Source organism: Neoarius graeffei, chromosome 1, assembly GCF_027579695.1.
Source record: "Neoarius graeffei isolate fNeoGra1 chromosome 1, fNeoGra1.pri, whole genome shotgun sequence".
Classification (NCBI taxonomy): Eukaryota; Metazoa; Chordata; class Actinopteri; order Siluriformes; family Ariidae; genus Neoarius; species Neoarius graeffei.
In genome coordinates, this window is record NC_083569.1 from 26,022,401 (window position 1) to 26,046,612 (window position 24,212).

A 24,212-nucleotide genomic window follows, 5' to 3' on the forward strand; every position below is an offset into this window, starting at 1 on the left:
ATAAAGATTTTTTTCTTTCTTTTTTAAAATAAGGTAACCATTCCTAAATCTACTATAATACCACATGAGCATACAGAATAAAATAAACAAATTCCTATTTTAATTCTCTACTATAAAAAAAACATTTATCAACTTCACTGAAAGAGTGTCAAATAAGAATAAAAAAACACCCTTTTTTGAGCAAAAGTACTATTCCTGAAGATACTACAATATCAGGTTGATAGGAGCAAACCCCTATTTCAGTTCCCTGTTCAAAAAAAAAACTGCTTGATATAACATTTTCATTTATAGAACATATATCAAATTGATAAGAATAAATACCATGCTTGATCTTAACCAAAAGACCAAAAAGCAATATCTTACTGCACTCAATGCTTTTAAATACCACTTCCACATATTAAAATCCAGAAAAGTAAACACAGCTGGATCCTTTTGAATAGAGACATCACCTTTTGGGGCGTGTGGGAGATGCTTCTATGCAAAAAGATCAAAAGTTCTAACATTTATTGACTAAAAATGCTCAGCTCTACCAGAGCAAAGCCTGCAAAAATATATCGAGCTCATTAATATTTCTCTCCACGGAAAGCTTTAGTAAAAGGCAAAAGCTTTATACGTCAATAAAGAGAAACCTGAGCTACACTTAACACTGGATCAGGTTAGTGACACTGTATTGGAGGTGCAGAAAGCTGGTAGAGGGTAAGGTGGCCTGGGCCAATCTCTTACACCTTTACAGCTTTAGTAGCCATTGCACACAGGCAGAGAAATGTCTGACCAATGAGCTTTTTTGAAAGAAAGATAGATCGATCGATCGATCGATAGATAGATAGATAGATAGATAAGCAAGCAGGGTGGGGGTGTTGAATTTTGAAAAGGAACAGTTGAGTGCTGTGCGATCTGTCCAATATCACGGATGCAGGCCTATAAATTAAATATGAAAACATCAGCTGGAGTTTGATTATTGACAGGAATGGTGTTGACCCCAGCAGTAAGTGCTTTCCATACCACATTTTTAATTGATATATGAGGGTTATTGCATCATCCTCGTTAGTATAGTGGACAGTATCTCCGCCTGTCACGCGGAAGACCGGGGTTCGATTCCCCGACGGGGAGACTTTAAACATTTATTAACTTGTGCAGCAGGGGGATGGAGTGGTTCACACTGTCGCCTCACAGCATGAAGGTTCTGGGTTTGAGCCCAGCGGCTGGCGGGGGCCTTTCTGTGTGGAGTTTGCGTGTTCTCCCTGTGTCAGCTCTGGTTAACCCCACAGTTCAAAGATATGTAGTTCAGTTAAGATGGGGTGGTGTTGGGTGGAAGTGCCCTTGAGCATATGTATATAAAGTGTGTGTATGAATAGCCACATTTTGTGTCAATTAAATCTTATTAATAGTAACAGATCTAGATAAATCCAGTGACTATAGACCATACTTTAATATGCCTAAAGTCAATGTTAATGTCAATTATGACTATTGTAAATTGCCAATGGGAGACCCTCTGATGATGTTCTAATAATATTCAATTTCTAAGTCTAGTAAAAGTCAGACAAAAAAAAAAAATTTCTGTGTTTTTAGCTTTTAGGTAAATATCAGAAAATTGAGTTAGCTAATTTAATGGATGCCCGCTAACATATCTTTGCGCATGGAGTGTTAGCAAACCTCCCTTGTGATAGTGAGAACTGGCAGCCTGGATTTTTCCATTGGCTCGCGCGCTCGACCCCCAATCCAATGTTGCTTTGGTTGGCCAAAGTTATGAGGTTGCTGTGGGGTACTAAGACTAGACTAAATAACAAAATTAAATGTTTCAGACATCCCTAGTCCCCCGGACGCTCTGGGAGTCTCCCCAGGAGCATGTAGACAGAGACAGGAAAGGCAGGAGAAACTTGATCTAAGGGTGTATTCAGACCAGGATAGTTCGATAGTTCACTTGCTTTGGTCCAAACCAAATGTTTTTTTTATTTTTTCATTTTGGTGCGGTTCGCTTTCACACTGTACATTTTACTAAGCGGACCAAAATCTGTCAACAAAGCCACGCGCCCTGAGGTCGTTCAGCTATTGGTCAGAGACGACACGCGCGCACAGCGTTAAGTTCAAAAGTAGTCAGGGAGGATAGCGCTGATGAGCGCACATCATGTTGTGATAGTTCTGGCTCTTCATGCAAGTCGCTAGTACCGCCACTTTTTGAAAGAATGTCCCTGATTTTAATGTAGGTCTGACGGAGTTTCTTCACTTTTAGCCGACATTGTTCTGGGGAGCGCGTGAACCCCTTCTCCTTCATTTTCTCACTGAATACAGCAAACACGTCGGCATTTTTGTGTGTTCTCTCCAAAAGCTCAGATATGTGGACATCTGCCCATATATCCACAAGGGTACGCGTTTCTTCCTCGGCCCACGTTTGCCCCCTACTCATTTTTTGTACTCTGTAGTCTAGCCTGAATTACTGAACGACTGTTGTAAGGTTCCCTTGACAACCGAAACAGTGTTTGCGCTTTGCGGTGGAGTGTCAAGACTCTGTTTCCCATAATGCTCGACAAATGATGGAAGCTCCCGAGGTACAAAAAAGCAAAATTGTCGGATTAGGTCCGGTCTGCTTTCACACCTCCAAAAGGTCCGTACCAGGGTTCCTTTGGTCCGGACCGAGTCCGACCTTGCAGCTCGGTCTCGGTGCGCTTGTTTGGTCCGGACCAGAGTTCGGTGGTTTGTATTCAGACCAACCCAAAAGGTCCGGACCAAGGGAAATCTGGTTCGTTTGGTCGTTTGGTCCGGACCAAACAACATAGGTGTGAATACGCCCTAAGTCTTATTTGGAAAGTTGTAAATTAAATTGTAATGACTGGCTATTGCTGATATGTGGTTTGATGTTGTGACATGTAAGTAAGTTTAGCAAACAATTGATTTGATTGATGTAGATTTATGGTGTGAAATGTAAAGAACTATTCTTAATATGTGAATTGATGGTGTGAGATGTAAACAAGTAATGCAAATAATACTGTTGGTTGATGAGATGTAAATAACTATTGCTAATATGTGAATTGGTGGTGTATATTGTGAATAAGTTTTACAAATTACAGTGTAGATTGATGGTGAAACGTAGGCTTAATAAGTTACCAATATGTGCATTGATGTGAGATATAAATAACTAGGCCATAAGTTGATAAAATATGAATTAAACCGATGGTGCAATAAATAAAAATGTTTTGAGAGATCTTGACCACTGTGAGTGAAGAAGGGCTCCCCCTCCTTACAAAAGCCAATTTAACCACTGTCTGAATGAATGGATTTTTGACCAAAATGCTCTGTTATTTAGATGTTATTAGAGGGTTTTTTTTCTTGGGGGGGTGCCAAAACTCAATCTCGCCTAGGGCAGCCGGCCCTGTCTGAACGGATCAAACTTTGGTGCGCGAACCAGAATGGAACCCGTTCCCTGTTGGTGGAAAAGGGCTACGTGTCGGTGGGTGCAAAGTCTTGTCGGGTCCATATCTTGTCTGACCAGTAGGGAGCGCACATGAAATCAGCACCAGTGTCTTGTGCTGAATTGGAAGAGGAGGGGCCAAAAATTATGCAAAACCCTGCTCAGACACTTTGCCCACCCTCACGGAGCAGCCTACACCCTTGCAGGGTTACATCTCAGCCAGGTAAAGAAGCTCATACTTACCTAGTAGGGGCAATACCATGATCAAGAAGGTGGATTGCCCAAAATGAGGCCTAGCTATTGCTCTCAAGCTGTGCTGTCCTTTGTGAATTTCTCAAATGCAGAAATCTCAGCTGCATAATTTCTGCTAGAGGAGGACTGTGTTTGCATTTTCTCCTTTTGCCTAATTCTGTGGGAGTCAAAGATAGAGCTGTTTGTTTTTTTTGAAATTTTTCTTTGTGTTCAGATGTTTTATATCAAGAGCTACTAGCTGTTTTAAATCTTTGAGAAGCTAGAAGGGTTATGCTCTTAAAAGTAACATGTGGAAAAGATCTTTCTGGTTCTGTGTATTGCTGTGTTTCGGAGTACATAGGGAACAGGTTTTGTTCAGGTTTCTTTTATCCTTAGCACCCAGCTAGGGTTTCCATGAGTTTTGAGCAGAACATGGTTGTTGAGGATGCACCGTTGACAGAGGGAATTTCATTGGGGTTGTGCAGACCTTTGCGAATTCTTCAAATGCGGGAATATCGACTGCATAATTTCTGACAGTGGGGGAATGCGTTCCTGCTCTCTCCTCTTTCCCATAACCCTGATAGAGTCAAAAATAGAGCTGGTGGCTTTTCTATCTATCTATCTATCTATCTATCTATCTATCTATCTATTTCCTTCCTTCCTTCTTTGCCCTCCCCTGACGTTGTGCGCTGGAGTGCAAGTTGCACGATGTGTTTGAAGTCTTATGAATACAAGTGGGCTCAGGGACCAAAGTGCAGCATGTGGAGAAAATGTAGCTGGCTCCGCATGTTGCTGTTATTTTCGCTCTGCTCGCACGGCTTTCCAACCACCAGGGAACGTGTTCTTGAACGGGTTTAGGTCAGGCTTCTGGGAACCTTGGCATGAGCAAGGGTCTTGATCAGGGGCGTCACTAGGAATTAAGCTTTACTGGGGCACTGCACCCCCCCGCACAATGCACCTTAACGTTCCTGTCCCCAACCTATGCAAAGTGGATAATTCTCATGCTCTTGTGGATGAAGTTATGCGAGGAATAGGTCAACGAGACGGAAAACACATCCCAGTCCCCAAAAAAATTATTGTTGGCATTTGGGCTTTTAATGCATGCTGATGCTAAACATGTCACCTCAACTCTCACGATTTACGAACTTAGCTGGTTAGTTATGACTGACTAGCACATAGCCTACAACCTTAATCTTACCTCTCTCACCCTCCTCCTCATCTGTCACTGCTTCCCTGCCCCGTCTCTGCTTCGTGAGAATTGTCTGATATCCATTTGGAAAAGTAATTTAATATCGTTTAATTCGATGTAGTTTAATGGGTTTGTTAGAATATGGTTTGCTTAGTTTTGTTGCAAAAACTTCGCGCTACCTTAACTCATCCAGAGCCCGTTCTCTGACTCAACCAAAGAGTAGACTCATCTCTCTAGTAGGCTAAATGGACTCATGGCACGCCACATGCACACTATGTTTACAGTGAGAATCTCCCAGACCAATCAGAAAATTAGTTAGAAAGAAGAGGCGATAGAAGTTTGAAACACACTCTGTCCTACAACTTACAGTAGATAAATGATCTGCCAAAGAAACTAGTTTGTTACAAAAATCTTTCAACATTTTCTTACTGGGGCACAGCTGATTTTTACTGGGGCATGTGCCCCAGTAAAAAAGGCCTAGTGATGCCCTTGGTCTCCATGAGTTTTCAACAGAAATTTGTTATCAAGAATGCGTCATCGACAGAAGGCATTGCACAGTGCACAGCAGAAGTAAACAGTAGTCCGGAGATGGTGGATCGCATTGCTTGCCCGCAAGCTTTGTTCTTTTATTTCTTCCCTGGTGGTCAGAAAGCCGTGCGAGCAGAACGAAAACACCAGCAACATGCAGAGCCAGGTACATTTTCTCCACACACTGCGCTTTGGTGCCTGAGCCTCCTTGTCTTCATAAGACTTGCAGACATAGCAGATATTTGCTTTCTTCCAAAATACGAGCACAGACCAACTAGTAATCATAAGAAGATGTAGAAACTTATCCTAAACTAAAAACACGCCCTCTGATGTCGTCACGGTTCGCACCAGGAAAAAAAACAAAAAACAAAACTTCTATCCGGAAGGGGACCGACTTTTCAGGTTCCGAACCCAGAGATTAAATTGGGCGGAGCCCTCCGGAGCTCCCTTCCGCCTCCTTGCCTCGGCAATACAGCCAGCAGGAGCTGAGCTCCCTCTGCTTCAGTGTTTATTATAATATAATACTTTTATTCATTTTCATCTATTCTAAAAACACCATCAATATGAGAGTTCATCAATAATGATTTAGACAACAAAAAATAAGCTAAAGTGAATTACACCCTTCAATTAAAAAAAAAAACATTTTCATTGGAATTATCATTGAATGAGCATGCGCTGTGAGAATGCGTGACATCACACAGCATCATCATACGTTTAATCTCATTATCTCTAGCCGCTTTATCCTGTTCTACAGGGTTGCAGGCAAGCTGGAGCCTATCCCAGCTGACTACGGGCGAAAGGCGGGGTACACCCTGGACAAGTCGCCAGGTCATCACAGGGCTGACACATAGACACAGACAACCATTCACACTCACACCTGTGGTCAATTTAGAGTCACCAGTTAACCTAACCTGCATGTCTTTGGACTGTGGGGGAAACCAGAGCACCTGGAGGAAACCCATGCAGACACAGGGAAAACATGCAAACTCTGCACAGAAAGGCCCTCGCCGGCCACGGGGCTCAAACCCGGACCTTCTTGCTGTGAGGCGACAGCGCTAACCACTACACCACTGTGCCGTCCGTACGTTTACTATAAAATACTTTATATTTTATGAGGATTTGTGTTGTACAAAGTTGTAACTATCTGCTAAACATGATGCCTTAGCAAATTAGACAGAGGTAAGTCATGGTTCTTTTGTTTATTTTGTCTTTAGTTGAGAAACTTTCTCAGGCAAAATATACTAGTGCAGCAGATGACATAAGTAATGTTAGCTAACACTGACAGACAGGATTCTAGTCGAAAAATTCACGCATCCATTTGCTAAAGTTCAGATTTTTTTGTCTGTAGTTCTGTCATATTTTATCTTCATTTACTAAGTTGTAGCTGTTTTCTGCGTTTTTAGCTTTTAGGTAAATATCAGAAAATTGATTCAGCTAATTTAATGGATGCCTTAAATGGTCGACCTGAACTGCTGACGACATGAATTTCTCTTGGCTGCATCGTTCTGAAAGTGCTTGTTTCATGAAAGGTGCATCAGAAAATACCTGGTTTTCTGTGTGTGATGTGCTCAAGTACACTGTAAAGTTGGCAGATAAATACAAAAATGCTTCTTTGCATCTGAATTCTGTTCCAAAAATTACTAAAAGCCTGTCCACCATTATTAGATCGCAGCGACTGACGGGTAGGCGGATTTCACTCGGCTGCATCGTTCTTAAAGTGCTAGTCTAATGAAAGTTACGTCAGAAAACCCCCAGTTTTCTGTGTGTGCTGTGCTCAATTACACTGTAAAGTTGGCGAATAAATAAAAAACTGTTTCGATAAATGCTTTTTTGCATCTGAATCCTGTTCCAAAAATCACTAAAAGCTTGCCCGTCATTATTAGATCGCAGCGATTTATAGCTTGGCGGTGCTGCACGCTTGACGTTATTTGCACCAGTACCTTCTTTTGTTTCCACACGGACTCTATAATATTCTCCTCAGTGGCGTGAATTCTTGATACCGATTCTTTTGAAAAAGACACGAAAGCTCTTCAAATTCGTCCTCAATCTTTGTTTTTTTGTTTGAGGATGATTTGGAGCCGATAGCCGAGCAAGCAGACTCAAAAGAGAACCCATCCTCATCTGGGTCACATGTTGTTGTGAAGTTGTTTACATACTGAAGGCAAGCAATATTGAAGATGTCAGATGTCTGCAGTTCGAAGAAAGCTACCACTAGAAAAGCTTTACTACCAGAGTGCTTGGATAATCTAAGTCAGAGAGAAGCAGAGGATAGATACAGAAGAAGTTAGCTTATTTATGGTTATGATGTGTGCAAAATTGCTCGAAATTATTGGCGTGATGATGTCCATTTTTGGCCTAGGTTTACCTACATGGATGTTGGAATGTACCTTCTCACTGCATTTTCTCTGTTTTAATATTTTTTTTAAAAAAACATCGTTTACTGAAAGAGAAGGGCAGGGAGGATTGAGAATCCATTAGCTGTGGTTTGTTTACACCCGATACTAAAACTGGTAGCGTCCAGCAAAAGTAAGACTCAGAGACAGTTTCACTAACTCTTTATAGGCTCCAGTGAGAATTGAACTCACGACCCCTGGTTTACTAGACCAGTGCTCTCACCACTGAGCTATGGAGCCTTAACTCTTTCACAATCATTGAAGATTGGAGCAACAGCAGAACCTTGAAGCCCCTGCGCTGATCACCAAAACAGCCCCCAGAAACTGTTGTAAAGTCACTCACAGCTTTAGTTCCTAGCTGCAGTTAGCTTCTGTTTACTATTTGCCTCGCAAAAAATGGACACGCGTTTTAAATAATGCAGTGCGTCAGTCGTAGAGTGGGCTGTGGACTGTACATTCTGGCTACTTTCTCATCTGAGTTAACAAAAACACTGGACAGGCCAAGACCTCAAGAGACAAACCGTAAGCACCATGAGTGACCTCGCTGATCTCCAGGCTCTTCATGTGGGGCCATCCTCAGCAGCAGCCAGTGGTTTTCAGGTGATGAGAACTGCAACCCAAAAAAATTCAACCAGTATTTTTGGTTCTTTTTTGATCGGCTGCCCAAATGAATTTTGGCTGGGGATATAGAAATGGGTTCTGTCCGGCCGGCTGTCCGTCTGGTCACATTTTCATTTCCGGGCCATATCTTTAAAACTACTGAAGATATCTTCATGAAACTTTGTATACATATCAAGCAACATGTGAACTGCTGCCTTTTGCTATTTTGGATTTTTGAAAAAAGTATTTTTCAAAATTTTACATAAATATATTTTGACTTAGTTTCTCAGAGCAATGTTCGTTTCCGGAGCATATATCCAAAACTATTCATGATCCAGATTTGAAACTTGGTATGCATGTTAACAAGGTGATGTTATGGGTTCCTAATTGTTTTATTAACCCCGCCGATAGTAGTCGGAGGGGTTATTATTTTCACCTGCGTCAGTCTGTGTATGTGTGTATCTGTCTGTCTGTCTGTGTGTCTGCAAGATATCTCAAGAACCAATGGATCGATTTGGACCAAATTTTGTACGTGTTGCCAATCACCCAGGAAGAAAACCATTAAATTTTGGAGGTCAAAGGTCAAAGGTCAAGGTCATGGCAGAACTTCGAAATTTTCGCCCAATGTATTTTAATAGGGAAAAGGCGGGGTTTGCACTCGTTAGAGTGTCCCTGTCTAGTTTTTTTTATTTTTTGACATATCAACGTTTAGGGTGGCACAGTGTTGTAGTGGTTATCACTGTCTCCTCACAGCAAGAAGGTCCTGGGTTTGAGCCCAGCGGCTGCCAGGGGCCTTTCTGTGTGGAGTTTGCATGATCTCCCTGTGTCTGTGTGGGTTTCCTCTGGGTGCTCTAGTTTCCCCCACAGTTCAAAGATGTGGTTAAGTATATAGGAGCCATGGGCTGAGGTGCCCCTCAGCAAGGCACCTTACCCACAACTGCTCCCTGGGCGCTGTAGCATAGCTGCCACTGCTGTGGGTATGTGTGTGTGTGCTCATTGCTCACTTGTGTGTGTTCACTGCTTCAGATGGGTTAAATGCAGAGGAGAAATTTCACTGTGTGATTCAGTCGGTGCTTGAGTGTATGTGAAACAAATAAAGGCTTCTTCTTCTTAAATCTACTTGGCTAGATAATGTATGTTCAGTACTGACACAGATACTAGTAAACAATCCTGTTGCCATAGCAGTGTGATTCTTGCCATCTAAAAAGATCTCTTTTCTCCATGAATAAAAACAAAAGCATGTCACATAAAATTATCAATGATCCGGTTTATTTTACACCCAAATGCTTGACACTTGGTATCTTTAGGGCTGTTAACAACAATTTAAAAGCAATGTGTCCAAGAGCTCCACTAGCCTCGATAAATCATGTTTGGAGCACTGATCTCTACATAAAAATCTGGAAAGCTCAGAGGCTCATCAGAGTGAAACCATCTGACCGCCATCTTACCACTCACATCGTTGAGCAGAATGGTTATTTAGGCTACTGGAAGCTACACAAAACTGGTCAAGTTATTGATGTAGTTGGTGAGAAAAATTGCAAGAAAAATGCCTGCATGTGCAGCAGTGAACTGTACAAACTGTCAAGTCAAAGGTTGTGGACAGACATTTCACCTGTGAGTATTGATAGTGTGTGATCATTTTTATGTGTGTGTGCAGTGCCATTTGCATGGACCCACCTACAGCATTTTATGATGGTTTGCAAGAGCAAAATAACAGAAAATCTGTCTCATCGTTTTGTCTGTTTTTGTTGAAAATCTGACAGTGATATCTGGGATGAACACTGTGACTGTGTCAGATTTTTGATGGAAATGTCCCAGACTAGATCAAAGCCAAAGTCTAGACATGTTTGATATTGAATGTGAGAACTCAAGCTCAACGGCTCAAACTCAAAAAGAAGAATGAACTGAGTAAATTAGCCTCAGTAGCCTAAATGAAAGAAGGACCATAGCCTTAGGCAGAAATGGCAATGAGGGATGCAAATAAAAAGAGATGTTGTTGTTCTAGTTTGGTCAGCAGTTATTTTCATTTACCTCAGGCTAAGCACAAATGACAATGTCGATCATCTACACACGTCACACCTACTTGCACAAATTGACAAAATGGGCATGATTGTCTGTTTTAACATGATTTTAGTTTAAATTGAGTCCAAGTATATTGATAAGTACTCTTAAATCAGGGTTGGTCATATTTCCCGGTCAATGGCTTATTTCCCGGATGGCGTCCAATATATGATTTCCTGTACAAAGAAAAACTGAAATAATCTCTGTAAAAATAATTATAGTAGTAAAAGAGCTGCTCAAAAAAATGATCAGAGACTGAACTGGAAAAGAAAGAAAAAAACAACAACAGTGAAGGGGAGTGCTATAAAGATATGTAAGGAATGTGGGTAAAGTTGAGAAAATAAGAAGTGGTAATGAAAGGAAAAAAGTCAGGAGATACTTTTCTTGGGGCAAATTTGATCGGACATGACAGCTTAACACAGAAGTCAAATGATCACACACTATCGATGTGAGTGGTAAGATGGCAGCCAGATGACTTCACTCATCTCAACAGCAGGGAATTGAGGTATTTCACCCACGTGACCAAGTCACGTGACACAGCCATTTTCGATGGCACGCTTAAGTCCTTCAGTGCAAGGCGGTATGAGATGGTGGAGACCTTTGCACATTTTAACAAGAAAGTAAGCTGTGATTCGTGTTAAATTGGATCTGTCTTTTATCACAAACACTGTACCCAGCCTTGGTATGGAGCCCTGTTTATTTATTTCTGTGTCCCGTTTCTTTCTAGCCTCTGTTATTGCGTTTTATGTCTGATGTCTGCTACATGCAACCCTCGACAAATTAACACTGCCTTGTTTCACTGCTCAGATGGGTTAACAAACACTGACCCATTTCCTTTTTGCTATATATTTTATCAAAATTGCGTTAACTGATAAACTAACCTGAAATGAAATGATCAGTGCAAAGTCTGGAGTACTCTGTTGGCTCCCAATCCTGTCTCTTCGCAGCTGCAATCCATTTGGCCCTCTTGTCTGGGTCAGTAGGAAACCGGTAGTGATGTGTCGGTCGCGAACGATCTGGTTCAAAGAGCCGGCTCTTTGAAGTGAACGACGGGAGCCGGCTCTTCGGTGGGAGTCGAATTATTTTTTTGTACTTAGGTGCCTCAGAGAGACTTTCACAAAAGTTGCTGTCCGATTGCGTCTTTGTGTTGTCTATTACCTTTCAAAGGAAAAAAAGTAGCATGGTGTACGCCTACTTTTTTTGGTTGGGGGGGTTGATGTCATTCACAGCTGCGAAAATACGAAAATTGGTGTAATGCATAAAGCTGTGGAGCACAGGGGAGAGGAGTCTGTGAGGCACCTGAGGAGGGGAAAATCAGCTGTGTATTTTATATTGGTAATATAACACAGTTTTGCATTATGTTTGTGAAAAAATAATTTATTAATTGGTAAGTTTTATTTCTATAGCTAGAACATTGTTACACTACTATACTTAACAAAGCTTTACAATGGCTACAAAAACTAAAAAATAAAATGGAAAACATCCTATTGATAAAATATAAATAATAATGTAATTAATTAACTAGTTAATTGCAGCAATTAAATCAAAAATAAAATCTCAGGAGCCGTTTGGGAGCCGAAAGAGCCGGCTCCTTATAGTAAGAAGAGCCAAAAGAGCCGTGCCAACTACGGAAGTGTTTGCTTTTCACCAGCCAAGGTATGGACACATTTGCTGAACAAATCTTACACAGTGACTCTCCAGTTCTCTGTTTGTGGACAAATATACACCTGTCGCTTGTTGCCAACGAAAGGAAAACACGCAGGAGCCCGTGTTGTTCACCGCTTCATGGGTCGAACGTACGCAGGGGCAAACTGATGTCATTCAACCCTGCAAACAACTACTTACGTCGCTTGTGGAAAGCGGAAGGAACAGTCCTCAGTCATCTCCTTGGCCCGTCCAAACAAGGCATTTGATTTCTTCCCGTGATGTTGTTGCAGCGCTTTTCAGTGCTGATCCTCGTCACACTCGACCACCAGCTCATCTCTACGACGCCAAGGCCGTGCCCCTATCCTCGTGACAGTCGCTTAAGCGTGATCTGTGTTCTTCTTGAGGCCCAGGCAAGAGGTAACACACGCGTGGTTTCTGTGCTGTAGCGGCGGCCACGTTCGCTTAACACGAGAACGGTCCCCGATTCGAAACCGGGCGGAATCGGTGCTCGTTTTCTTGAACTTGGCGGCGAACAAATGTCGAGCTGCGATCTCTGCTCCGTCCGTGCCTTTTGGAACAGTCCCAAACCGAGACGCTGAAAAAGCTTCGCGTGTTTTCTGCTGTGCAGTGGTTTCCCCTTTCACCTGACAAGCGAATAGACGCTCCTGAGAAACCTGGCAGAGCCACGCTTTGCCTTTTGAGCTCTGCTTCCCTTAACGTCCAGTTATCGCCTTGCTAAAATCAGGTACCCTCGAAACAGCCAGAAAGACAGACCCTTAACGTGACCGGATTGCTTTCTGTAGCTTAGTGGTTGTCATGTTCTCCTAGGTGCAGACGACCGTCGGGACAAAACCTCGTTTGCACGGTTTCCCTGCCTCTCTGGTTTTCCATCAAGGTCCGTGACGGCTGCTTTAAAAACAAAATCGGGCACGATCTACATTTCTGTTGACTGTGGAAGCATGGACATTGCAATTCGTCACGGGGAGGTGGTGTTCTCAAATGCCACTTCGTTGCTCGTTTACGGAGTGAGGTCAGGTCAACAGGGCTGCACACGGCATCAGAACGCTGCAAAGTGGCATTGACTCTGGAATGCTTCATCATGTCTCAACGAGTATTTGCCGGCCAACATTCAGACACATTTGCTTATTGACTCTCAAACCGTGACTGTGCAGTCCTCTGTTTGTGGAAAACATGCAAAGAAGCAGCTTGCCGCCAACGAAAGACAAGCACGCAGGCGCCCGTGTCCTTGAAGCACGCCCAGGTTTGCGCAAACCGATGCCATTCGACTGCATGCAACGCGAGCGGAAAGCAGAAGGAGCGGCCCTCAGTCACCTCCTTGGCAAGGCAGTGACGAGCAACCGATCCGTTGCTGCCGTTTCCTCCCGGGTGCCTGGCCACGCTCTCTGCCTTTCATCAGAGAAACGAAGCGTTAAAGGGTGTGCGTTGGCCGGGAATCGAACCCGGGTCAACTGCTTGGAAGGCAGCTATGCTAGCCACTATACCACCAACGCTGCGTGCCTGGCCTGGGGACAGATGCCTAAGTGCCATTGCTTCTGAACTTGAGGCCCAGGCAACAGCTGATCGGTCCAAGCGCTGAGGTTTCTGTAGTGTAGTGGTTATCACGTTTGTCTCACACACGAAAGGTCCCCGGTTCGAAGCCGGGCAGAAACAGCGGTGGGTGGGTTTGTTTATTTATTTATTTATTTTTTGAGTGACTGCTGAGCTGTGATCTCTGCTCTGACCGTGCCAACTACGGAAGTGTTTGCTTTTCACCAGCCAAGGTATGGACACATTTGCTGAACAAATCTTACACAGTGACTCTCCAGTTCTCTGTTTGTGGACAAATATACACCTGTCGCTTGTTGCCAACGAAAGGAAAACACGCAGGAGCCCGTGTTGTTCACCGCTTCATGGGTCGAACGTACGCAGGGGCAAACTGATGTCATTCAACCCTGCAAACAACTCCTTACGTCGCTCGTGGAAAGCGGAAGGAACAGTCCTCAGTCATCTTCTTGGCCCGTCCAAACAAGGCATTTGATTTCTTCCCGTGATGTTGTTGCAGCGCTTTTCAGTGCTGATCCTCGTCACACTCGACCACCAGCTCATCTCTACGACGCCAAGGCCGTGCCCCTATCCTCGTGACAGTCGCTTAAGCGTGATCTGTGTTCTTCTTGAGGCCCAGGCAAGAGCTAACACACGCGTGGTTTCTGTGCTGTAGCGGCGGCCACGTTCGCTTAACACGAGAACGGTCCCCGATTCGAAACCGGGCGGAATCGGTGCTCGTTTTCTTGAACTTGGCGGCGAACAAATGTCGAGCTGTGATCTCTGCTCCGTCCGTGCCTTTTGGAACAGTCCCAAACCGAGACGCTGAAAAAGCTTCGCGTGTTTTCTGCTGTGCAGTGGTTTCCCCTTTCACCTGACAAGCGAATAGACGCTCCTGAGAAACCTGGCAGAGCCACGCTTTGCCTTTTGAGCTCTGCTTCCCTTAACGTCCAGTTATCGCCTTGCTAAAATCAGGTACCCTCGAAACAGCCAGAAAGACAGACCCTTAACGTGACCGGATTGCTTTCTGTAGCTTAGTGGTTGTCATGTTCTCCTAGGTGCAGACGACCGTCGGGACAAAACCTCGTTTGCACGGTTTCCCTGCCTCTCTGGTTTTCCATCAAGGTCCGTGACGGCTGCTTTAAAAACAAAATCGGGCACGATCTACATTTCTGTTGACTGTGGAAGCATGGACATTGCAATTCGTCACGGGGAGGTGGTGTTCTCAAATGCCACTTCGTTGCTCGTTTACGGAGTGAGGTCAGGTCAACAGGGCTGCACATGGCATCAGAACGCTGCAAAGTGGCATTGACTCTGGAATGCTTCATCATGTCTCAACGAGTATTTGCCGGCCAACATTCAGACACATTTGCTTATTGACTCTCAAACCGTGACTGTGCAGTCCTCTGTTTGTGGAAAACATGCAAAGAAGCAGCTTGCCGCCAATGAAAGACAAGCACGCAGGCGCCCGTGTCCTTGAAGCACGCCCAGGTTTGCGCAAACCGATGCCATTCGACTGCATGCAACGCGAGCGGAAAGCAGAAGGAGCGGCCCTCGGTCACCTCCTTGGCAAGGCAGTGAAGAGCAACCGATCCGTTGCTGCCGTTTCCTCCCGGGTGCCTGGCCACGCTCTCTGCCTTTCATCAGAGAAACGAAGCGTTAAAGGGTGTGCGTTGGCCGGGAATCGAACCCGGGTCAACTGCTTGGAAGGCAGCTATGCTAGCCACTATACCACCAATGCTGTGTGCCTGGCCTGGGGACAGATCCATAAGTGCCATTGCTTCTGAACTTGAGGCCCAGGCAACAGCTGATCGGTCGAAGGGCTGAGGTTTCTGTAGTGTAGAGTTTATCATGTTTGTCTAACACACGAAAGGTCCCTGGTTCGAAACCGGGCAGAAATAGCGATGGGTTTGTTTATTTATTTATTTTTTGAATATGCCGATCCAGTAGTGGTAGTGCACATGCATTCAGCTTCAACATACTGGAATGGACAGTCTGTGTCGAATGTATACAGTGCCATAGAATGCTGATTTTTCAGCATCTTTTAAGGTCAATTATAGCAGGAGTGAGAGTATTGAAGAACACAGAAAATAACCACAGTAAGAAGTGGACTCATCAGGAATTGAGCATAAACCATCACCAAACACAAACAGCAAAATCCCCAGTGTTGAATTCAGTGGCGTAGCCAGGATTTTTTTCATGGGGTGGCCAAAGGGGGGCCAAGGATATACAGGGGGTGGCCATGCTGTGACTAAATAAAGGTGAGGTGAGGGGGTCCGGGGGTCCTTCCCTGGGAAATTTTGAATTAGCTAGATTTGAGTTCCTGTATTCTGATGTATCTGGTGGCATATCTGGTGCCTAACTCATGAACAAAACCCATGTGAGCCAAGAGGTCAGAAATTAATGTATTCATTTATTTTTGTAACATAAAGCATCTGCAAAACAAAGAAACCATCCAACTTGTTTACTCTAGTTAAGCATCAGGATTTTAACGATCACTACTAAAATGCAGAAGTAAAAACTAAAAGATCACCTGCCCCAGGCACCTGGGAAGTAGTAAGTATATTAGTCAGGCTTGAATAAAGAGTGCTTTGCTCAGGAAAAGGAAAATACTTGTATACTTAACTCATACATACAACATATGTAAACACTTACAACACGTTGTGATATTGTCCATTGTAAGTACTGTACAAACTAAATGTGTTGAGTTACAAAATGTGTTTGTGTGTGTGTGCGCGTGCGTGAGTGAGTGAAAGTGTTACACTGATGTAACACATGACATAGATGAGGTGTAGTGCATGAGTGGTGTGTGTGTGTGTGTGAGAGAGACAGGGGGGAAAGTATGTGCACTGCATGTAGATATAGATGAGCTCTGTGTGTGTGAAGATATGTTATATGTAAATACAAAAATGAAGTGCATAAGTTGTGTGTGTGTGTGAGAGAGAGTGTATGTTCAGAGTGCATGAGTGTTGTGTGTGTTATACGTGAATATAGAAATGTAGTGCATGAGTGGTGTGTGTGTTGAGAGTGCACGAGTGTTGTGTATACCAGTGAGTGTGTTACATGTAAATATAGAAATGTAGTGCATCATGCATGAGTGGTATGTGTGTGTAAGAGAGGGTGTGTGTTGAGAGTGCATGAGTTGTATCTTATAGTGAGTGAGAGAAAGACATAGTGTGTGTTAAGAGAGTGAAGTGTGTGTTCATATATGAGTGTGAGAGAGAGAGAGAGTGTTAAGACAGTGCATGAGTGTTACATTTAAATATAAAAATTTAGTGCATGAGTTGTGTGTCTGTGTTGAGAGTGTATGAATGTTACATGTAAATATAGAAATGTAGTGCACAAATTGTGTGTGTGTGAGAGAGATAGACAGTGTGTTAAGAGAGTGCATAAGTGTTGTGTATGAGTGAGTGTGTTACATGTAAATATAGAAATGTGGCGCATGAGAGGGGTAGGGGGACAGTGTGTGTTGAGAGAATGCATGAGTGTTGTGTATGTATGAGTGTGACAATTATTAATCAATATGTACTCCCACCAGTAACACACAACATCTCACACACATTAATATAAACATCACACAACTTCTCTATATCTACTGTGTATCTAGTATCTATCTATGTGTGCCCACAGTACAAATCCCACTGTAGCCGGATATCTATAAAGACACATATTTATCTATACGGTTGCATTTACATGTAAACGAAGGTTTCAGTCACTGAAAACGGATACTTTCGAAAACCCCAGGCAAAGTGGAGATTTCTGGCAACTCAGGAGATTTCTGGAAACTCTGAATTGTCTGAGGACAGAATTGTAACTGCATATCTACAAAGTGAGAACTTGAAGAAAGTATGAGATGAATAACTTACCTCCCAAATTAATCGCACATTCACGTAGTTCGTAGGTTGTTGTGTTGTAGGACTAGAGCATGACTATCTGATACCACCTGCTGCTTGAACACGCGAAACGTTTATGTGCTACGGTAATATGCATCCCCGCAGAAACCAAATAGGCAGAACAAAAATCCAGTGGGCGGAACTAACATTTCGTGGGACATACCGGTTTTATAAATTTTATTGTCCGGCCCTGGGGTGGCCAGGGCGGGGCCAAGGCATGCCCTGGGGTGGCCACGGCCCCTCCTGCCCCCCCAGCTCCGCCCCTGGATATAGTCATAGAGAACTGATATCTGAAGAGTTGAAATAATAAGTAATATACAGTATATATATATATATATATATATATATATATATATATATATATGTGTGTGTGTGTGTGTGTGTGTGTGTGTGTGTATATAAGGAAGCTCGATAATCAATTTATATTGACTAAAGTAGAGGGGTGGGATTAAATAAGTTTTTACTTCAGCCCACTCCTTTTCGGACATGTAAACTCAAAACTGCTTAGTGCGTCCTTGTTTGCAGGCACATGCACACACAGGGCTTTAGGGGTGCTTGAGCCCCTGCCCTTTTTGCCTCTAATTAAATGTTGCCCTTTTAAAATAATAATAATAATAATAATAATAATAATAATAATACAGTCCTGTTAGAAGTTTAAAACAACGGCGGTACAAAAACTCCACAGCAATCTACCAATGTTCTTGTAATCCGGGGTGGCTGTGTGCGCTGTAATCCGGGGTGGCTGTGTGCGCTGTAATCCGGGGTGGCTGTGTGCGCTGTAATGCAGGGTGGTTGTGTGCGCTGTAATCTGGGGTGGCTGTGTGCGCTGTAATCCGGGGTGGCTGTGTGCGCTGTAATCCGGGGTGGCTGTGTGCGCTGTAATCCGGGGTGGCTGTGTGCGTTGAGCTGCCGCTTCTCTGTCCATTGCTGCTCCGCTCGCGTGCGGCCAGAGAGAGGGCGCGCACGGACTGAGTGAGAGGGAAGAAGCCGCTGCGCGCGCTGCCACAATGATAACAGAGGAGGCGGACAGTGAGGCAGCTGGAACATGTGAGCTATGGTCTAACAGTTAGCCCTTTCAAACTGTATGGACATGACATCTGGGCGTTTGTAGGGTAGGGTGACCACCTGCTCATAAACCCAAGGGGGGAAAAGGGGTATGTTTTTGAGGGACAACGTGGGACGGCGCCGCGCCGGCCGCTGGAAGACTCACAGATAGTGGTTTACCCATTTCTAGCACATACTACCTTACATGGTATATCAATAATACCCTATTCTGCTGTTATTGGTGATGTATGGTCATGAACAGGCCACCAAATGTGTTTTTTTTTTAAATAAACATTCATAATATTTTGACCATTCAATGACTTAACAGACACACTTCCACTTATGATTTACTGAAGCTACTCAATTTTATTTATTTTCCATTACAATTTATTCACTTTAAATCAATCATAATATAATATTGAGTCTGAGGCTTTGCAGTGCATCAGTACAGCAGGAATAGTGACAAGTCTCCATTTAGTTTTCAGTGGATTAACAGGAATTGTAGTGGCTCAGCACCACAGAAACAGTAGAAAATAAGTCTCTTAACTCACAACCACAGCAAAAACTCTTCTGTGTTTGGGGACACCTTTAGGACTCACCAGCATCTGCATACATGTCAACCTTTGGTCAATCAAACCTGTATAGCCAACCTCCAAAATCCGTATTTCCCTTATAAAATCCGTATAAGATGCAAATTAAAATAATTTACCTAAAATTTGAATGATAATTAACAATGATATATCCCAGTTACTTTTTATTCAATATTAATAACAATAAACCTTCAGAATGAATACAAAGCTCCAATGTTCGACAAAAACACAAAGTGCCACTCTAATGTTCTGAATTGTACTCCATGACAGCTTTTTTAGCACTCTGCACCAATACTCACTAGGCTGCATGTCACAGCAAGTGTCTGTGTTGATCTTGCCGGAGTGCCCATTCAGAATCTTTTCAGTCGCTAGTGAAAGTCGCTCAGATGGAAATACGCATTTCAAACAAAATACTTCCTGGTTGGCGGGATTCTTGCAATGCGGTGTGCGCATGATCAAAAGTGGAACGAAGTCTCGCTACTACAAGATAACGCGCGATTTCATAAGACTCTTTACTGGCTGTTTGTGCTTTCTGTGGCGTACAGTACGTTTGTAAATGTTATGCGCTCTTTTATCATCGTGGGAATTTATTATAGCTCTAAATAAATATTGAAGTTTTTTTAAAGAATCCGTATAACTTTATTTGTACGCCCGTATACTATGTTTATTGAATCAAATCCGTATAAAATACAGACATTCCGTATAGGTTGACATGCATCTGAATGAAATAAGGAAGAGAGATAAGAGACAGAATTAAATTAATTTTTTATTTTTTTCACTGACGTTAGCTAGATAGCTAACGCAACACTGTTACATCCATTAATATAACTTTTAACTTTACCTTTGGTTGTTGTCTCTCGTTGCTCATTCAGTGGTCTTCTGAGGACTTTCAAGCAATCTTCGACGGAGGCAGGGGCAAGCACGTCCGTGACGATGGCTTCTGCCTTTGTCCGACCACATGCCATCATCTTCGCAATGTCGGAGTCCTGATACATCGTTGCAGCTAGCTTTGTGCCACAATCTCCTGCCCGATATGATATTGCGTGTTGGGCAGTGTGAGACACACTCGTCACCTCTGCCGCAGTCACTTTGTCAGCTAGAGAGTCGTTTTTAGGTCGGAGGAAAGCATCCATAGATTTAGACGTTTCTTTCTGTTGCACACGTTTCTTGTGAGTCTCCGCGAGCCTGTGTCGTTTCAGGGCTACTGACATTTGTGCGAGTAATTTAAGTCTCTGTAGTTTAATAATCTGCTTGTTAACTGACATGACCTGACCTGTTACTGTTCACAATCGATTGCCTCGGGCGTGCTTCGGTGTACATGCAAGTATCATATATCGTCGGGACGCTTACATTCTCCTCTTGTATATATAACTAGTCGTCGACCTCTTCCACAATGTGCTCAAATCAAATGTGGGTTATGTTTCAGAAAAAAACAAAAACAAAAGCTTGTGAAAAATGTACTCAGAAGCCTATGCAAAGAAGAGAGGCTCTCTGATCTCCTTCTCCTCTCGATTGAAAAAGACATACCGATAAATCACAGTGAGGTCATTAATATCTACAGGGACATGGCCCCCAGAAGGTTACTGCTTTAAGGCCCCTGGAATGTTAGGCTTCTACCTTATGAGAAGAAGGACTGATTTTTATCATTTTGTCCATTAGGCTATTTACTTATTTGTTCAAAGTTCAGGTTTCACTGTTCAATGTTAAATCTTTAACAATAAAAAAGCCTAATAATGCACCAGTGTTTTATTGCTTTGCATGTCTTCCAAGCCTATGATAATGTGAGTGACAATTTTGCTGACACAAAAGAAATGGCAATTGCATATCACTTTCACCAACACAGGACACATAGCTAAGTACTTACCTTCCTCTTAGTATGTTAATTTTAATTCTACATTTCCATATTTTGGAAAGGACCGGGAAAAAAAATAATGCACTTGCTGCCCTTTTTCTGACTTTGAGCCCCTGCCCCTCTATAATCCTGTGCACGTCCCTGCTTGTTTGTATTTTTGTCTTGTTTTCTTTTGTTTTGCTATATTATTATCACCTATATTATTTAAGGTTTATTTTCTAATTTAGTGGCTTTTTACGTGTTCTTGTTGCAAATGCTGTTTTGTTTTTCTTGTTATCTGCTTATTTATTCATTGTTTGTTTACATGTTTGAAATAAACCATCATCATCATCATCATCACTGCAACCACACTTGCTAATTGACACGGTAGCCAAAAGTGCGGGCTATTTTCGCGGCCACGCCTCCAGAGTGAATATTCATGAGCGAACTGGGCGTGGTGTTTTGCCCAGTGGAAACCTACAGTAACCCTTTGTGTGCCGCGCACGGGGCGGGATTTTTTTTTCTTCAATCAGAAATATTGGTAGGGACACGCCCACACCGCCCACACCCAATTCTACACCTGTGTTGTTGAGCATGGAGAAAACCAGAAAATAGGGAAAAAGTTAGGGCAGGCAAAATGATTTTTTTCTTTCTTTTTTAAAATACAGTAACCATTCCTAAATCTAGTGTATAGAATAAAAGAACCAAATTCCTATTTTAATTCTCTACTCTAAAAAAAAAAACCATTTATTAACTTCACTTAAAGAGTGTCAAATAAGAATTAAAAAAATCCTTTTTTTGAGCAAAGGCATTATTCCTGAAAATACTACAATATCAGGTTGATAGGAGCAAACCCCCATTCCAGCTCCCTGTTCTAAAAAAAATAATCTGCTTGATATAACATTTTCATTTACAGAACATATCAGATATTAAATTGATAAGAATAGATACCACACTTGACCTTAACCAAAAGGCCGAAAAGCAATAACTTACGTTCAACTCGTTAACATTTCTCTCCCATACCGCCCACACCCAATTCTACACCTGTGTTGTTGAGCATGGAGAAAACCAAAAAATAGGGAAAAAAAGTTAAGGCAGGCAAAATATTTTTTTTTTCTTTTTTAAAATAAGGTAACCATTCCTAAATCTACTATAGTACCATATGAATGTATACAATAAAAGGAACAAATTCTTATTTTTATTCTCTACTCTAAAAAAACATTTATCAACTTCATTTAAAGAGTGTGTTAAATAAGGGGAAAAAAGATTTCTCGAGAACAAAGACAGATGTACTATAACATTAGATTAGTATATGAAAAGAGCAAACTCCAATCCCAGCTTCTTACTCTAAAAAAAAAAAACTCTGCTGGACATAACACTCTCGTTTAAAGAACAAATCAAATATTAAATTGATTAGAATAGATACTACACTCAATCCTAGTCGAAACACGGAGAAATGATAATTTACTGCAGCTAATGGCTTTAAATATACCACTTCCACATATTAAAATCCAGAAAGGTAAACACAGCTAGACTCCGCCCCCAACAGCTGGATCCTTTTGAAGAGAGACATCATCTTTTGGGGTGTGTGGGAGATGCTTTAATGCAAAACGATCAATAGTTCTAACATTTGTTGACTAAAAATGTTCAGCTCTGCCAGAGCAAAGCCTGCAAAAATATACTGAACTCATTAACATTTCTCTCCACAGAAATCTTTAGTAAAAGGCGAAAGATTTATGCGTCAATGAAGAGAAACCTGAGCTGCACTTAACACTGGATCAGGTTAGTGACACTGGATTGAAGGTGCCTTTACAGCTTTATTAGCCATTGCACGCAGGCAGAGAAATGTCTGACCAACGAGCTTTTTTGAAAGAATGATAGATAGATAGATAGATAGATAGATAAGCAAGCGGGGTGGGTGGTGTTGAATTTTGGAAAGGAACAGTTGAGTGCTGTGTGATCTGTCCAATATCACGGATGTAGGCCTATAAATTAAATATGAAAACATCAGCTGGAGTTTGATTATTGACACACTGTAAACCCGAATAAGTTGAGTTTACTTACAAAAATTGAGGAAAGTGGTTGCCTTAAAAAAAATAAGTAATTATTAATGATTGAATTGAGTACCTTAAACTTACAATCTTCTGGTAAGTTTAAGGTACTCAATTCAATCATTTAATAATTACTTATTTTTTTTAAGGCAACCACTTTCCTCAATTTTTTTAAGTAAACTCAACTTATTCGGGTTTACAGTGCAGGAACGCTGTTGACCCCAGCAGTAAATGCTTTCCATACCACAATTTTTATTGATAAATGAGGGCTATTGCGTCATCCTCGTTAGTATAGTGGACAGTATCTCCGCCTGTCACGCGGAAGACCGGGGTTCGATTCCCCGACGGGGAGACTTTAAAACTTGGTTTTATTAACTTGTGCAGCAGGGGGATGGAGTGGTTCACACTGTCGCCTCACAGCAAGAAGGTTCTGGGTTTGAGCCCAGCGGCTGGTGGGGGCCTTTCTGTGTGGAGTTTGCGTGTTCTCCCTGTGGCAGCTCTGGTTAACCCCACAGTTCAAAGACATGTAGTTTGGTTAACATGGGGTGGTGTTGGGCTGAAGTGCCCTTTAGCATATGTATATAAAGTGGGTGTGTATGAATAACCACATCTTGTGTCAATTAAATCTTATTAATAGTAACAGATCTAGATAAATCCAGTAACTATAGACCATACTTTAATATGCCTAAAGTCAATGTTAATGTCAATTATGACTATTATGAATTGCCAATGGTAGACCCTCTGATGATGTTCTTCTAATAATATTCTATTTCTAAGTCTAGTAAAAGTCAGACAAAAAAAAAAGTTTTCTGTGTTTTTAGCTTTTAGGTAAATATCAGAAAATTGAGTTAGATAATTTAATGGATGCCCACTAACCTATCTTTGCACATGGAGTGTTAGCAAACCTCCCTCGTGATAGTGATAACTGGCAGCCTGGATTTTTCCATTGGCTCGCGCGCTTGACCCCCAATCCAATGTTGCTTTGGTTGGCCAAAGTTATGAGGTTGCTGTGGGGTACTAAGACTAGACGAAATAACAAAATTAAATGATTCAGACATCCCTAGTCTCCCGGACGCTCTGGGAGTCTCCCCAGGAGCATGTAGACAGAGACAGGAAAGGCAGGAGAAACTTGATCTAAGTCTTATTTGGAAAGTTGTAAATGAAATTGTAATGACTGACTATTGCTGATATGTTGTTTGATGTTGT

The 24,212-nt window shown here is 42.3% G+C and overlaps 9 non-coding genes and 3 pseudogenes across 9 annotated transcripts; 4 read left to right on the top strand and 8 right to left on the bottom strand.

Moving 5' to 3' along the window:
• Positions 1 to 184: 184 nt before the first annotated feature.
• LOC132898987 (U2 spliceosomal RNA) lies at positions 185 to 356 on the bottom strand (annotated as a pseudogene).
• Positions 357 to 522: 166 nt separating this feature from the next.
• Positions 523 to 637, bottom strand: LOC132899151 (U5 spliceosomal RNA). The gene has a single exon (XR_009656651.1). It is a non-coding gene; the product is annotated as a U5 spliceosomal RNA (small nuclear RNA).
• A 401-nt stretch (positions 638 to 1,038) lies between these two features.
• Positions 1,039 to 1,110, top strand: trnad-guc (transfer RNA aspartic acid (anticodon GUC)). The gene has a single exon. It is a non-coding gene; the product is annotated as a tRNA-Asp (tRNA).
• A 2,531-nt stretch (positions 1,111 to 3,641) lies between these two features.
• LOC132896853 (U1 spliceosomal RNA) lies at positions 3,642 to 3,805 on the top strand. The gene has a single exon (XR_009656187.1). It is a non-coding gene; the product is annotated as a U1 spliceosomal RNA (small nuclear RNA).
• A 4,109-nt stretch (positions 3,806 to 7,914) lies between these two features.
• Positions 7,915 to 7,987, bottom strand: trnat-agu (transfer RNA threonine (anticodon AGU)). Its single transcript has one exon. It is a non-coding gene; the product is annotated as a tRNA-Thr (tRNA).
• A 5,507-nt stretch (positions 7,988 to 13,494) lies between these two features.
• trnag-ucc (transfer RNA glycine (anticodon UCC)) lies at positions 13,495 to 13,566 on the bottom strand. The gene has a single exon. It is a non-coding gene; the product is annotated as a tRNA-Gly (tRNA).
• Positions 13,567 to 13,653: 87 nt separating this feature from the next.
• Positions 13,654 to 13,726, top strand: trnav-cac (transfer RNA valine (anticodon CAC)). Its single transcript has one exon. It is a non-coding gene; the product is annotated as a tRNA-Val (tRNA).
• A 1,540-nt stretch (positions 13,727 to 15,266) lies between these two features.
• On the bottom strand, positions 15,267 to 15,338 carry trnag-ucc (transfer RNA glycine (anticodon UCC)). The gene has a single exon. It is a non-coding gene; the product is annotated as a tRNA-Gly (tRNA).
• Positions 15,339 to 21,761: 6,423 nt separating this feature from the next.
• LOC132898131 (U2 spliceosomal RNA) lies at positions 21,762 to 21,941 on the bottom strand (annotated as a pseudogene).
• A 370-nt stretch (positions 21,942 to 22,311) lies between these two features.
• On the bottom strand, positions 22,312 to 22,416 carry LOC132898792 (U2 spliceosomal RNA; annotated as a pseudogene).
• Positions 22,417 to 22,604: 188 nt separating this feature from the next.
• On the bottom strand, positions 22,605 to 22,719 carry LOC132895574 (U5 spliceosomal RNA). Its single transcript, XR_009655779.1, has one exon. It is a non-coding gene; the product is annotated as a U5 spliceosomal RNA (small nuclear RNA).
• A 567-nt stretch (positions 22,720 to 23,286) lies between these two features.
• trnad-guc (transfer RNA aspartic acid (anticodon GUC)) lies at positions 23,287 to 23,358 on the top strand. Its single transcript has one exon. It is a non-coding gene; the product is annotated as a tRNA-Asp (tRNA).
• The last annotated feature ends 854 nt before the right edge of the window (positions 23,359 to 24,212 follow it).